Source organism: Labeo rohita, chromosome 1 (assembly GCF_022985175.1).
Source record: "Labeo rohita strain BAU-BD-2019 chromosome 1, IGBB_LRoh.1.0, whole genome shotgun sequence".
Lineage (NCBI taxonomy): Eukaryota > Metazoa > Chordata > Actinopteri > Cypriniformes > Cyprinidae > Labeo > Labeo rohita.
In genome coordinates this window covers 45,738,493-45,753,584 of record NC_066869.1, presented here as the reverse complement: position 1 = coordinate 45,753,584, position 15,092 = coordinate 45,738,493, and the positions used below count along the sequence as shown (strand labels likewise).

General features: G+C 31.8%; 1 long non-coding RNA gene across 1 annotated transcript in view; it reads left to right on the top strand.

The window, feature by feature from the left end:
* The first annotated feature begins 3,410 nt into the window (after window positions 1-3,410).
* LOC127170853 (uncharacterized) overlaps window positions 3,411-15,092 on the top strand; it is an 81,594-nt gene continuing 69,912 nt past the window's right edge. The window contains exon 1 of the long non-coding RNA XR_007828415.1: window positions 3,411-3,469. This is a non-coding gene — a long non-coding RNA (uncharacterized LOC127170853). The remainder of the gene's footprint in view (window positions 3,470-15,092) is intronic.

Here is a 15,092-nt window from a genome sequence, read left to right as displayed (position 1 = left end):
ACATTCTTTCATAGTCGTTTTATATATTTCACAAGCACTTTCCTCAATTACAATTGAAATGTCTATTGACATAACAGCCTGGCTTTGCCAATCAATATCAATATCTTGAGTGTAATGTAAAAGTATTCTTTATTTTTCAGGATTAGCAAGATTTATATATATATATATATATATATATATATATATATTTTTTTTTTTTCCCTCAGGAAAAAACAACATTGATCATGTTTTGTGATTAAATATGTGCCTTTTTTATTTTTTTTTTATTTTTTTTTTTAAAGGAATTAATACTTTAATACTTACCACTTTTATTCAGTGACAGTAAATACAAGAATCCTGTAAAAAAAAAAAAAAAAAAAAAAAAAAATGTATTACAGTTTCTTGAGCATTAAATCAGCATACTAGAATGATTTCTGATGGATCATGTGACACTGAAGAGTGGAGAAATGATGCTGAAAATTCAGCTTTGCATCAGATTATTAGATTTATTAGATTTTAAAACATGCAAATAGAAAACAATAATTTTAAATTGCAGTATTATTTCACAATATTTTCTGTTTTTACTGTTATTTTTTCATTTAAAAAAAAGCAGCTTTGATGAGAATAAGAGACTTCTTTCAAAAGCCGAAAGAAAAAAAAAAACTTTTATATCTAGAACTTTTTTTTTTTTTTTTGCTTTGTCTATTTTATTGAAATGCATAAAAAGACAGGAACGTAGAAATGAAATGGCTTTCAATATCTGTGTCTTTGATAGCACTGCCAAAACAAGATTCAATAGAGCGGGCCCTCTTTTTTTGGTTGCTATTCGCCCCTTTAGATGGAGTAGTCCTGAGAGAAAGCAAGCAAGCGAAGGGAAAATAATGAATGGCAGAGCAATCTTCACTGTGCAGCGTCCCAGGAATAGCAGCACAACCAGTTATCCATACAAATTAAAAGCAAGTCACTTATTCATTCCTTTATGTTTAATCTGCTTACTTAAAACAAACATGCTCGTCAGCAGAATGAAAGATTAGTCACTGCCAGGCCATTATCCCCAGAGCGCACTTGTATTAGGTAAACCGCAGAAGAATGGGCTGTATATCGAGAGCCGTTGTTGTTTGACAGAACATGGCTCAAGGCCTCGACCTCCAATTTAATACCAACAAAGACTATTTAAATAAAATATATAGACATTCTGTCTGAAGAAGTCAGGCATGCTTAATACAGAAACTAAATGAGACTAGAAGTGAATATAAAATTGGACTTAATTAGATTCAGATTTAAAGAAAGAGTCTGGTAGTCTTTGACTGTATCTTCTCAAAAAGCATCACTCTTACCATTGCTCATGTTTGGACATGAATACAGTATGAAAATGAATATTATCTTATGCTTTTGAGGAGAGATGAGTTATTAATTCAAGCAAACATGGATTAAATTACTGGATTTATATATTTATTTATGAATAAATTAATTATATTTCATTTAAGCATCAGTTGTCTGAGATGTTTCTCTTTCCCTTGGTGAAATAAAAAACAAAAAGTTGATTGTTTACATCCGTATAGAGTACAGACAATATAAATGAATGAATTAAATATTCAGTTAATAAAAATAATAAAGGTGTGTATGCTGCATAGATAATTTGGTCAATTTGACCAAACTTTAAGGCACAATTTGACACATTATTAAAGAGATAATAACGTTGTTAGCACTTTTAGAAGACAGAGAGCAAATCATAACCGACAGAAATACAAAAACAAATAATCAAATTACTAATTCAGCAAATCACCCACTGTCTGGAATGTGAATTGCAATGCATCTGCCTGTTAATACAACGACCCTTGGAAACTGTCGTATCCAGAGGCGGCACACAGATTGTGAGTGAGGCTGCGGAGCGGGTGGGAAAACATGGAGTGGATTATTTAGCGGAATCAGTGGATCTTTAGCAGAATGCTTTGAGCTGGGTTAATAGGGGGATTGGGGAGAGGGACACCTCTCATGCCAATGAGGGCAGAGGGGCAGTGGCTCTAGCCACCTGGCCACCCACAACCGGCCCCTGGGCGGCAGATCCTTTTCCTATTTAGTGTCCAAACTCTGGAACAATTTACCTAACATTGTTCAGGAGGCAGACACAATCTGTCAGTTTAAGTCTATATTAAAGACCCATCTCTTTAACCTGGTTTTCACATCACACACTAACATATTTCTATTATTCAAATCCATTGAAGGATTGTTAGGCTGCATTAATTAGGTTAGCCAGGAGAGGGAACACCTCCCATAACACCCAATGTACTTGTTACATCATAACAAGAATGGCATCAGTGCAAATATTAGTCAGTTTCGTTCTTATTCCAAGGTCACCGTAGACACCCAGATCCGGTCTGTATATGGTCCAGATGATGGATGACCTCAGATGACCCCTGAAAATTGAGTGTTTGCATTACTGACACACTATTTTCCTATTTAATACTGTAAAGCTGCTTTGACACAATCTGTATTGTTAAAAGCGCTATATAAAAAAAGGTGACTTGAGCTGACTATGGAAGTCAGTGGCTACCAGCAACTGTTTGGTCTTCAGAATATCTTCTTTTGTGTTCAACAGAAGGAAAAACAAGTGGAGAGTGTGTAAATGATGACAGATTTTTCATTTTTGTGTGAACTGTCCATTTAAACTTCTGTCTGAAACTTAAAAAAGACATTTGAGATTCTTTCCCAGGAGAAACATCTGAGAAGCAGAAGACTTCAGAAAGAGTTCCCATTTGTTCTTCATTTAATCTTATTGCTGTCTAGGAGACATAAATGAGATATTGATCTTTTTTTTATTTTAATCTTGAATATTTTTGAATAGCTGATTTCTCAGACTTTAACGTTTTCATTAGCTTAAAAAAATACAATTATGAATAAGAAGTTTGTTGGCATGTAAAAATATTTGGGTTCTCTTATGAAATCTTTGTGAGAAGTAGATGTAAGCATAAATAACCAAAACACTCATTTTCTGTCTGTCACGTGAACTGCTAAAATTTTGGCACTGTTTTACAGCCTGTATTTGGATGCCGACGTGGATTCATACAACTAAAAAGTAAAATAAGAAAAAAAAAAAAAAAAAAAAAAAAACACTTCATGACCTTTTAAAAAATTCCTCATGTAAATCCAAAACATTACCAGAGCTTATTTAAATCCCATTGCAGGCTAAAGTAGCACTCCAAAACCAAAAGCATTTTTTAAACCTTTATTTTGGATCACATTAAACACCTGTTGAACCTTAAATGAGAGCCAGGATTCATTTAACAGCCAGTAAACACTGTAAGCCAGTTAAATTACAAGACACGTTGAGTTGCTTAATCTTCCTGACATGACTTTGCCTCTTAATTTCTCCCACGCTAATTTGGTCATTGTACATTAATCTAAGCAACCCATTCTTTTCAGTCCCCCAGGGAGACTAATGCGGACAAAATGTGACTGTGACTGTGTTCTGAAAGTGCCAGTATAGTTGGTAAGTTAAAAAATATATGCATTTCACATGCTCTGTGTATATGCACTTACTGCTTGACACGGTCACTTGCCATTGCATGCATACATGAATTATTCAGGAATTCAGGAGTTTCACCTTAACTAAACTAGCAATTCTTCACCCTAAAACAGTCTGAAGGTTGTTCGACATGACCTTATCAGTCTCTTTCTGAATAATGTAGTCCATTCATGCATACTTGTTTAAAAAGGGCATATATACTGAGTACACAATACTGGCTGAATGGTGGTTCTCAATTGGTTCTGCTTCAGGAGCCAAATTTTGCATGAAATGGTGACCCAGTATAATACCAGCATTTTATTGTACAAAAATGTCCTTAAAATGAAATGGCGAGTGTTCAGACACTTGCTGGCAATAAAGGTACACTGGAAAAACCCAGGAAAAAAGGAATGACACTTTATCTAGAGTTTTCACAGATAATAAGAAATGTGAATTACATTAAAAACAATATATGCTACCATTTAAAATATTCTGGTCTGTAAGGTTTTTTAAACCACAAAACCAGTCTTAAATAGTCCAGGTATAATTGTAGCAATAGCTAAATACATTGTATGGGTCAAAATTATAGATTTTTTTTAATTTATGCCAAAAATCGTTAGGATATTAAGTAAAGATCATGTTCCAGGTATTTTAAAACTTATTTTTGGATTAGTAATATGCATTGCTAAGAACTTCATTCGGACAACTTTAAAGGTGATTTTCTCAATATTTTTAATATTTTATTTTATAATAATTATTATTATTATTATTATTTTTTTAATTTAATTTAATTTTATTTTATTTTTTGCACTCTCAGATTCCAGATTTTTAAATTGTTCTGTCTCGGCCAAATATCCTAACAAACCATGCATCAATGAGAAGCTTATTTATTCAGCTTTCAGATGATGTATATATCTCAAAATTATGACTGGTTTTGTGGTCCAGGGTCACATATTATTATTTTAAATTACTAAATTGCTACAATTTTTTTTAATTGCTAGTTTTCTGTTAAAATATATTTTGTGCTGCTGAATTTGTATGTATGCATGTATGTATTTACTTATTTACTTATTTATTTGTGGAAACACTTTTTTTCCCCCCCAATTGTTTTGATGTATACATAGTTCACATATGTTACAATACAACATTTGTGCCTCATTAGTAATGGTAATTTTAACATACATGCCTTCTAGTCAAGAAATGTTTGTTTTTGTTTTTTTTTTTTGTTTTTTTTTCTCTCATTCTAAATACAAATAATCTAAAGACATTTTACATAGTGAGCATGCATTTTAATTTATGATTGAGCTGAACAGACTTACAGTAAAGAACCTTCCCCTTATTCAAATACACTTGACTGATTCTGCGTTTCCAAGTGTATTGAACTCAAAGCATCAGCATCAGCGATAGTACAAGCATTGTTATGCGGCACTCAAAATTCAAACAGCTTAAACTTTGACCCCATTAGTCATTGCCCTTCAAAGCACAGCTAATGATTACCAGACAATTTGCAAGACTTATGCAAATTCATCTGTCTTTGTAGTGGCAAGTCCAACTTTGCTTCTGCTTTTTGTGATTTTTCACACTGTTTTGCCTCACAAAGGATGTCTTCTAGAGTGCAAAGCAACGGGACAGAACATTTCTAATTTATATTTACCTTGTCAGTTTTGCATAAAAGGTATAGTTAATGCATGCCAATGCCTCTGCTGAGGGCAATAAATGTCACATATTACATTTCTGTATGCATCAAAAAGGTTGTCATCAAAGTGGTAACCTGCTATTATTACCTTAAATAGTTATTTCTAAGTCATAAAATTAGTTTTGCTGGTATAAATGAATGTATTTAGGTTGATTCAGAGATGTGAAATCAACATTTTTCAGTGTAGTCCGAAACTACAGGTCTTCATGATATCTCAGTTCTCCAGCCAATTTTAAATTCACCAAGAGCATCCACAGATGATAAAGTTTTGTGAACCCACATTCAGCCATTTCTCTCTCTCTTTCTCTTTCTCTCTCATGTCAATGTATCAAAGCAGTCGCCAGGACCTAGCTCAGATGTACTAGCTCAGATACATGTTTTCATCTTTTACTGTGAACACTTTTGTTGCTGCCTAGCAGCTAGACCTTTTCATGTGGTGGCATGACGCTTACGGTGCTTTGAAACACTTTACATTGAACATACATTTACTGTACTTGTCAGATACAGGGAATATAAATAAATAACATGGCCTCCCTGTCTTTGATGTCAAATGTCTGCTTGGGAAGTACATGATGCTTTTATACAATACTGTATACCACTTCTGTTCATTTTTGATGAAATCCACATGATCCACATGAACTATATTTTATTTCTTATACACATGGAAGTGCTTTAGGGTCATCTTTTGTTGGGTTCCAATTCATGTTGGGCTTTCAGGAAAATGAGCGAGCTGATACGGCTACAAAGGAAGTTGAAGAGTGTCAAATTCCTCCATCAGACCTTAAACCTACAGTACAATCAATCATTGTATATTGAATAAGTGACAAGAGGTATGGGATACATGTTCAAACAATAAATTATATGAAATCCATCCTGAAATGTCAGAGACTTTAGATCTCCATTAAAACAAGATTTGCTCAAGTGGTGTTCATGAGATGTAACATCGTCATATAAGATTGACTCATTCCTTTTTTGCCTTAAGGCAAAGACCCAACATTATGCACATTCTGCAAGACCCACCTTTCCATTAAACACATTTTAGTGGACTCTCCCGGTTTTAATGCAAGTAGAAAACCTTTTTTTTTTTTTTAAATGAAGTACAGATTTTACCTGAAAAGATTTTAGTTTATTTATTATATGTTAATTTAAAATGTAAAATCTTGTATAATTTTACAGAGTGTCTATTTACACTTAGTGCAAATAGCTCGCCTATTTAAACTGTGGCAGTCAACACTACTTTTTTTTTTTTTTCTCCCTTTTCAAATCTCACATGCACGTCGGAAAGGCATTTATTCTCTATTATAATGAAGGAAATACTCAAAAAGTTACAAAAAATAAAGTATCAGGGTTAGGATAGGTGTAGAGAGAGCTTTATTGTCCTAATAAGGTGGCATCCTTTTAATAATTTACACTCAATACGTTATTATTCCATATTGTTTTATAATGTACTACAATACTGAGGTGCAGATAATTGCCACTATTTGGAACAAGTATAAATAACAGAAAATCCTGCTATAACATAGTGTTAATAGAATCTATTGCTGTTTGCACTTAGTGTAAATAGCATCCAACGCTATTTGCACTTAGTTTATATAGCATCTATCACTTAGAAAATATGCTGTTTTCACTTAGTGTAAATAGCCTCTATCGCTATTTACACTTAGTGCAAATAGCCGCGGCCATAATTTTATCTGCTGTATTCATGTGCTTATTTGGTTTTATTTTGTTTGTAAATCTTGTATTATTTCAACTCAGTATTTGCCATGAAGAGAACCTTAGATGCTGACATGGCAATAAAAAATAACTAACTTATACGTATTGAGTGAGAGATCTCAGGATCTTGCTGGTTGGTTGCTCATTTTAGATTTGTTGAGACTGCAAAAGGCTGGGAGTAACTAGTTTCCTGAGACTGTCACACTTTTTACTCTGTGAATATTTCTCAGATTAAGTTTGTTTTTTAAATGTATTTTTTGTATAGACACAAACCAGACTACAAAAAAATAAAAAATAAATAAAATATTGCAAAACTATTTTGAAACACTCAAAATGTGTATTTAACTTCATATTGAAATGAAAGTGTAGAAAATAGTAATAGAAATGTAAAACATTGCCACTCCTTTTGAAAAGAAGCATACTTTAGCCTATTTTTAAAAGAGCATTTATTACAGAAATAATATCATTTAAAACTATAATTTATATAACTTATACTTAAGCGTGAACTAAACGTTTAATTAAATGAAAATGTAATATAGTTTACCTTTATATTAAATTGCGTTAGCTATTATATTATTATTATTATTATTATTATTATTATTATTATTATTATTATTATTATTATTATTATTATTATTATTATTATTATTATTAACCTAAGTATAATTCAAGTATGTTCTTATATAGAAAAAAACATTTTCTTTACTTTATATAAAATAATCATTAATTAAAATAAAAATAAACGTAAGAACTTTTTATTTCAGCTAGCTGCCAAGTCAACATTTTAATATCTCATTTTAATTTGGTTGAACTTAGTGCACTAAAATAACTAAAACTAAAGCAGAACTTTTTTTTTTTTTTAATTATGATTAATTATGAATAATTACTGCTAAACTGTTACACTCAAAATGCGTATTTGATTTCAGATTTAAATGAAAGTGTATAAACTAATTAGAAATGTAAAACATTGCCCACTCCTTTTGAAAAGAAGTATACTTTAGCATATTTTCAAAAGAGCACTTATTACAGAAATAATATAATTTAAAACTATAATATAATATAATATAATATAATTTATACTTGCGTAAACTAAATGTGTTTAATTGTAATTAAATGAAAATGTATTATAGTTTACTTTTATATGAAATGAAGTTAGCTGTTTTTATTATTACTGGTAACGCTTAATTATTGGTAACATTAGTTAATGTACTGTGAACTAACATGAGCAGACAATGAACAGCTGTATTTTTATTAACTAACATTAACAAAAAAAATAAGTAGTGTAATAAATGTATTGTTCATTGTACATTTAAGTTAATACATTAATGTTAACAAATGACACTTTATTGTAAGTGCTATTATTATTATTAACTCAAGTAGTACATTCTTATATGAATAATATTTTCTTTACTTGACATAAAATAAATGCTAAATGAAATTAAAAAAAATAATAATAAATAAAAAAACATTTATATATTTATATTATATAATAATATCCCACAGTTTAATTTCGACTAGTTTCCAAGATAACATTTCTCATTTTAATTTAGTTGAACTTAAAATAATGGCTTGAAGCCAATGTGTATTTGTATGGCTTTTTCTCAAGATTTTTTTTTTATATATATTCAGTTTTTCAAATCACATACATTTCAACTTTTACTTGACCATTCCTGTTTGATCATTTACCAAACAGAGAATTTAAACAATTTATTCCCACAAAATCACATTTACAGTTGATCCTGCATATGCTTTACAGTATGTATGCGTGCAAAATTCTTTCAATGTAACTGAACTGCATCATGCACTGAGTGTCTGCTTGTATGTATATATACACTCACACACGAGATACAGCCTTTGTTAAAATGTCCAACTTCCCCATGTGAAACTGGCCCAGTCACAGATGACCCTAATATTAATGCAGTGTTTGTTTATCATGGGGTGCAAAACTGCTTCTAATGTTTTCTGGTGAAAAAGAGCTAAACAATTTTGAACTGAATCAAATCAATAATTTATCAGTTCTGAAGGAAATATGGTACACAACTGGGAAATAATTAAGTGAAGCAGTTTCAAACTGAGTGTTTAACTTCACATAGCGCTGGACGCTGCGGTTCTCTTTAGAATTTGGAAACAGCACAGAAACTTTGAATCGATCACATTTAATGTCTAGCATTTGTTGACACATGGACGTCTCATGGAAACAGCAGCTTCTCTGATTGGTCGATTCTCTCTGTAGTTTTTCGACTTTCGCAGCTGTGCGTTTTTGTGATGCCTCTGCATTTTCACTTTGAGGCGTATTAGTCATTTCTCCTGACTCAAGACGAAGAGTTCACACAAAAGACATCTTTCATCTCAGCAAAAGAGTCTCTTATCTGCTACTCCATGGTTGTCTTCTGTGGCTGCTTGTTCTGGCCTGGCTGTCCCTTGATGTATTACACCAAAGACTACCTGTGACACTTTCACGTCTCTGTGACTTTAAAGTCAAGTTGGAGCCAGAACTCCTGAACTTTTCTTTTTATTTTGAGGATGATCAACCAATACAGTCTATTATCAACAGCTCTGCGCTTCCCTGAGCTGTCTAGAGCTGCTGAAATTAAACAGTGATCCTCCGCGCCTTGAAAACATCCACATGCTGAAAATGTGTGGGTGGATATCAGTGCTCATGCTTGAATACTAGGAAACAGAAGAAATGTCTTATCAGACAGTCGTATTGACATCTTCTGTGTCTTTACTGCTACAATAAAGCCCCAGTACAATTCAACGTAATTAAAACTGCTTTTCAAACTACTAAATATATGCACATATTTAAAACTGTATATTATGTAATGCATGTAAGAATTATAAATGATTAAACTACTATTAAAGTACAAACATCAATTTGCCAATGTAGTTAAAAATGGCCTTATAAATTAATTAAACCGTTTTTACACACACATATATATACATTAATTTGATTAATTAAAGTGGCTATTTTTATATTAATTAGTCTTATTTTTTATTACTTTCTTTTTTTTTAATTATGTTTTTTAAGACATCTGCATCATATTTAAAACTGTATATTGTTTATTATTTTTTTTTAATCTATAAGAATTATTAATTATCAGTTAATTAAAGTACAAATAAAATGCTTTTATCTGTTTGTCAATCTATTTAAAAATGCCTTTATGAATTAAGCAGTTTTTCTGTTTATTTGCCAATTTAAAGTGGATTATTATTTTTTGTTTGTTTTTAATTAATCATACATATATATATATATATATAGACAGAAATATATATATATAAACAGAAAAACTGCTTAATTCATAAAGGCATTTTTAAATAGATTGACAAACAGATAAAAGCATTTTATTTGTACTTTAATTAACTCACATATACACATATATTTGTACTTTAATTAACTCACATATACACACACATATATATATATATATATATATATATATATATATATATATATATATATATATATATATATATGTATATATATATATATATATATATATATATATATATATATATATATATATATATATATATATATATATATATATATATATATATATATATGTGTATATATATATATGTATATATATATATATATATAGAATGATAACATAATTTATGATGTCTTTACTGCTATAAAGCCCCAGTAAAAAACTGCTAAAATATGCTATAGACATATTTAAGAATGTACATTATTTAACATTTTTACACAAATAAAATGCTTTTATCAGTTCCCCAATATAGTTCAAAATGCCTTTATTTATTTATTTATTTATTTATTTATTTATTTATTTATTTATTTATTTATTTATTTATTTATTTTGTTTGTTTGTTTGTTTGTTTGTTTGTTTTTATTTTTTCATTTATTTATTGGCCAATTTAAAGTTTTATTGACTGTCTTTACTGCTACAAGAATGCCCCAGTTCAACTTAATTTAAACAAACAAACAAACAAACAAACAAAAAACATAACTTTTCAAGCTGCTAAATATATAGACATATTTAAAACAATTTGTTATTTAATTCATTTTATATCTGTAACGAAAATATTTTATAAAATGATTAAATTGCAAATAAAATGGTTTTATCCATTTGACAGTCAAGTTAAAAATGCATTAATAAACTAAACTCTTTTGATTTCTTTTATTTGTTTATTTAAAAATATGTTATTAATTATAATCAATCATATTTTATTAATTATTTTAAATGAATAATAATTTGACTACTTCAAAAAATTCTTATATATCTTCTTTATATCTCACAATTGCGAGAATTATAAGAATTATAATTATAAGACTATCAGAATTATAAACTCTGAAATATAAACTCTAAATTCTGACTTTTTTCTCACAATTTCAGGTTTACATCTTGCAAATTTGACATTTTTAATGAAATTCTGAGTTCACGCAATGTTTTTTTATTTTATTTTTTTAAATAAATAATATATTTATATATATATATATATATATATATATATATATATATTTTTTTTTTTTTTTTAAACTTCCATATTTATTTCATACTGACCAGTGTACAAAGTCGAAATCTTCTTATACGTTAAGCTAAAGCCCTTTTGAAAGTTGCTTTAGATGAGAATATCCGCTAAATGACAGTGTAAATGCAAGCCAAGTGTACTTTAAAACAACTAATTCAAAATGTGAAAATACTTTTATTTAAGTTGCTTCTGATTAAAGCAGACTTCTGGCTTGCCAAGAGAAAAAATGTGAGAAAACTCTTTTATGGATTTGCCTTTTTTAGACTGCATGCTTACTATCATTAGCCGTTGTCATTAATTAAAATCACACTTTGCATGAGGAATTATGAAGAGAACAGACGTTTATAAAGCAAAGTTTGCCACGCTCAACCTTGAGCTCGAACGCAATTATGTGCTGTGCCATAAATCCATAATCTAAACTCATTTCTCTCAATAATCCTCTTTTATTTTCCCCTTAACAACTTTTTTTTTATTACTATAACAGGCGAAGTAGTGTTTCAGCCTAAAAAAGAGGCCTGGCACATTAATGGGCAATGGTGCAATAAATATTAAATATCCCACATAGGAAAAGAGGATCAAAAAGACTATCTGATTTTGAACAGCCACATTGGCCGTATGAATAAATGATGGGAAACCCCTGGTTTCCAGAAACCCAGCCCAGATCTAAAGGAAAGAAATTAACTAATACTGAACACTGAACTCTTTACGATAAACTTCTAACTTTACCTCACAAATCCAAAACCTGTTTTTGTCATATAACTGATGTCTAAATATACAGCATAACATAATGATTAAGTTCGGGTATGTTTATAAAATAATTGCTCTTTTCAAGTGTAGTGATGTATTAATATTTAAAAAGAGGGGAAATGCATACAATTGTAAAAGCAGCAGAAAGTAAACATGATTTTCATACTACATATGCAAGAGGAATCATAATGCCAATATGTGCGATTCAAAACAGATTTCACTCAAACATGAAAATTTGCTTAAAATTTAATCAGGCTATCCAACATGTACTATTCCTTTAAAATTAATTTTCATTTAAAGGAAATCTTTCTGATTTAAAAAATTCAACAGCTCTAAGGAATTAAATTCGTTCAGAGAAATTTGTCAGCCTGATTTATTGAGATGCATATGCACTTTTTCCATCACAGTTATGCATAAACATTCACTCAAATAAAATGCATTAAATACTCAAAGTTAGTACATTACTGCTTTAGTTAACATCTGCAGGTGTATAAATCACAGTAAGTGATGTTCTAGGTTGATAATTGCACACCTGCAAAACAAATGCTAGCACTGTCATTTTGTCCATTTATAGGTAATCGTACAAGCATCAGACAACAGAACGCAATGTGATTGTAAGTCAAACAAATAAAGCAGGAATATGCCACATCCAACTTTAAAAGTTTGCAAGGGATGTTTTTACATGAGTGAGTGCAACTTTGAATGGCATGCACTAGGATGTTTTTTCTTTACTTATTAAATGCCATTTAATATTTCTGACAGTTCTGCAGGAGCTTTAAATCTAAAATACAACACCGATACACCATAATGTGCCCATAAAATTTTATTTGCGGTTGTTGGCCCAAGCAATCCACTTAGATGTCATATTCTAGAGAAGAGATTTGCCTGCTGGTGGACCAAAATATCTCTTTTGTAATTTGTGACAGGTCTGGAATGTAAAAATGTCAGCTGTAACCTTTGAAGAAATACCCTTTCCCAAAAGCTTTTTAGGGCCCTGTCAGAGGATCCGACAAAATCAGCACTCGGCTGTCAAGAGCATTGTTTAATGTGCCTCCGTCAAAATGTCTGTAATTTGTAGAAAATGTCATGTCAGCATTACCCGTGTGTGTTATTATTCACTCTTTACAGGTGCGTGCGATATACTTCAAAAGAGGGGAAATCGTGAAGAGCATCTCGGTGTATGGAACAACTGTCACATTATCAAAACAGGCATGGAAATTTCATAAAAGGACTGAGTTCACAGACACTGTATCCGTATTACATTTTAAATGCACTGATTTGTTTTATTGTTCTGATTCTAGTGCTACAAAAAGCAGATACAGTATACACTGAAAAACATGGTTTTCACTCAGAAATTGCTACCAATGAATTTCACAAATAATAACAAAGAAATGCAAGTAACAAACTGTAAGAAAAAGTTTTAGTTTGTAGACAAACTCTGAAGTTGGCTAAACAAAGCCTTGTTTGAAAGTTTGAACCCTAACTATGAAAAGTTTAAAGTTGGAAAGCGAGTAAAATGATACTAACATGGTGTACCACATTGCTAAAATGTTGCTAACATGTTTTAGCACATTACTAACATAAAGTAGCATGTTGCTACCAAGTTTTAACACTTTGCCACCATTCTAACACACTGCTTGTATGGTTTCCCTGCTGAAAAAACTGCTAAAACCAGTTAGTCATAGCTGGTCAGCAGGCTGGTTTTTAGAAGGGTTTGGCCACTTCCCTAGATAGTCAGGCTGATCTTGGCTGGTCAGGCTGGGAAACCAGCTAAAACCAGTCACTGAAAAAAAAAAAAAGGTCATGCTGGTAGGTATGTTTTGATGCTGGTTTAAGCTGGTCCTTTGCTGGTTTATGCTGGTCATGTTGCTGGTTTATGCTGGTCCTTTGCTGGTTTATGCTGGCCATGTTGCTGGTTTATGCTGGTCCTTTGCTGGTTTATGCTGGTCCTTAGCTGGTTTATGCTGGTCCTTTGCTGGTTTATGCTGGTCATGTTGCTGGTTTATGCTGGTCCTTTGTTGGTTTATGCTGGTCCTTAGCTGGTTTATGCTGGTCCTTTGCTGGTTTATGCTGGTCCTTTGCTGGTTTATGCTGGTCATGTTGCTGGTTTATGCTGGTCCTTTGCTGGTTTATGCTGGTCATGTTGCTGGTTTATGCTGGTCATGTTGCTGGTTTATGCTGGTCCTTTGTTGGTTTATGCTGGTCCTTAGCTGGTTTATGCTGGTCCTTTGCTGGTTTATGCTGGTCATGTTGCTGGTTTATGCTGGTCCTTTGCTGGTTTATGCTGGTCATGTTGCTGGTTTATGCTGGTCATGTTGCTGGTTTATGCTGGTCATGTTGCTGGTTTATGCTGGTCATGTTGCTGGTTTATGCTGGTCATGTTGCTGGTTTATGCTGGTCCTTTGCTGGTTTATGCTGGTCATGTTGCTGGTTTATGCTGGTTGCTGGTTTATGCTGGTCCTTTGTTGGTTTATGCTGGTCCTTAGCTGGTTTATGCTGGTCCTTTGCTGGTTTATGCTGGTCCTTTGCTGGTTTATGCTGGTCATGTTGCTGGTTTATGCTGGTCCTTTGCTGGTTTATGCTGGTCATGTTGCTGGTTTATGCTGGTCCTTTGCTGGTTTATGCTGGTCATGTTGCTGGTTTATGCTGGTCATGTTGCTGGTTTATGCTGGTCCTTTGTTGGTTTATGCTGGTCCTGGTTTATGCTGGCTGGTTTATGCTGGTCCTTTGCTGGTTTATGCTGGTCATTTGCTGGTTTATGCTGGTCATGTTGCTGGTTTATGCTGGTCCTTTGCTGGTTTATGCTGGTCATGTTGCTGGTTTATGCTGGTCATGTTGCTGGTTTATGCTGGTCCTTTGTTGGTTTATGCTGGTCCTTAGCTGGTTTATGCTGGCTGGTTTATGCTGGTCCTGGTTTATGCTGGTACTGGTTTATGCTGGTCCTTTGCTGGTTTATGC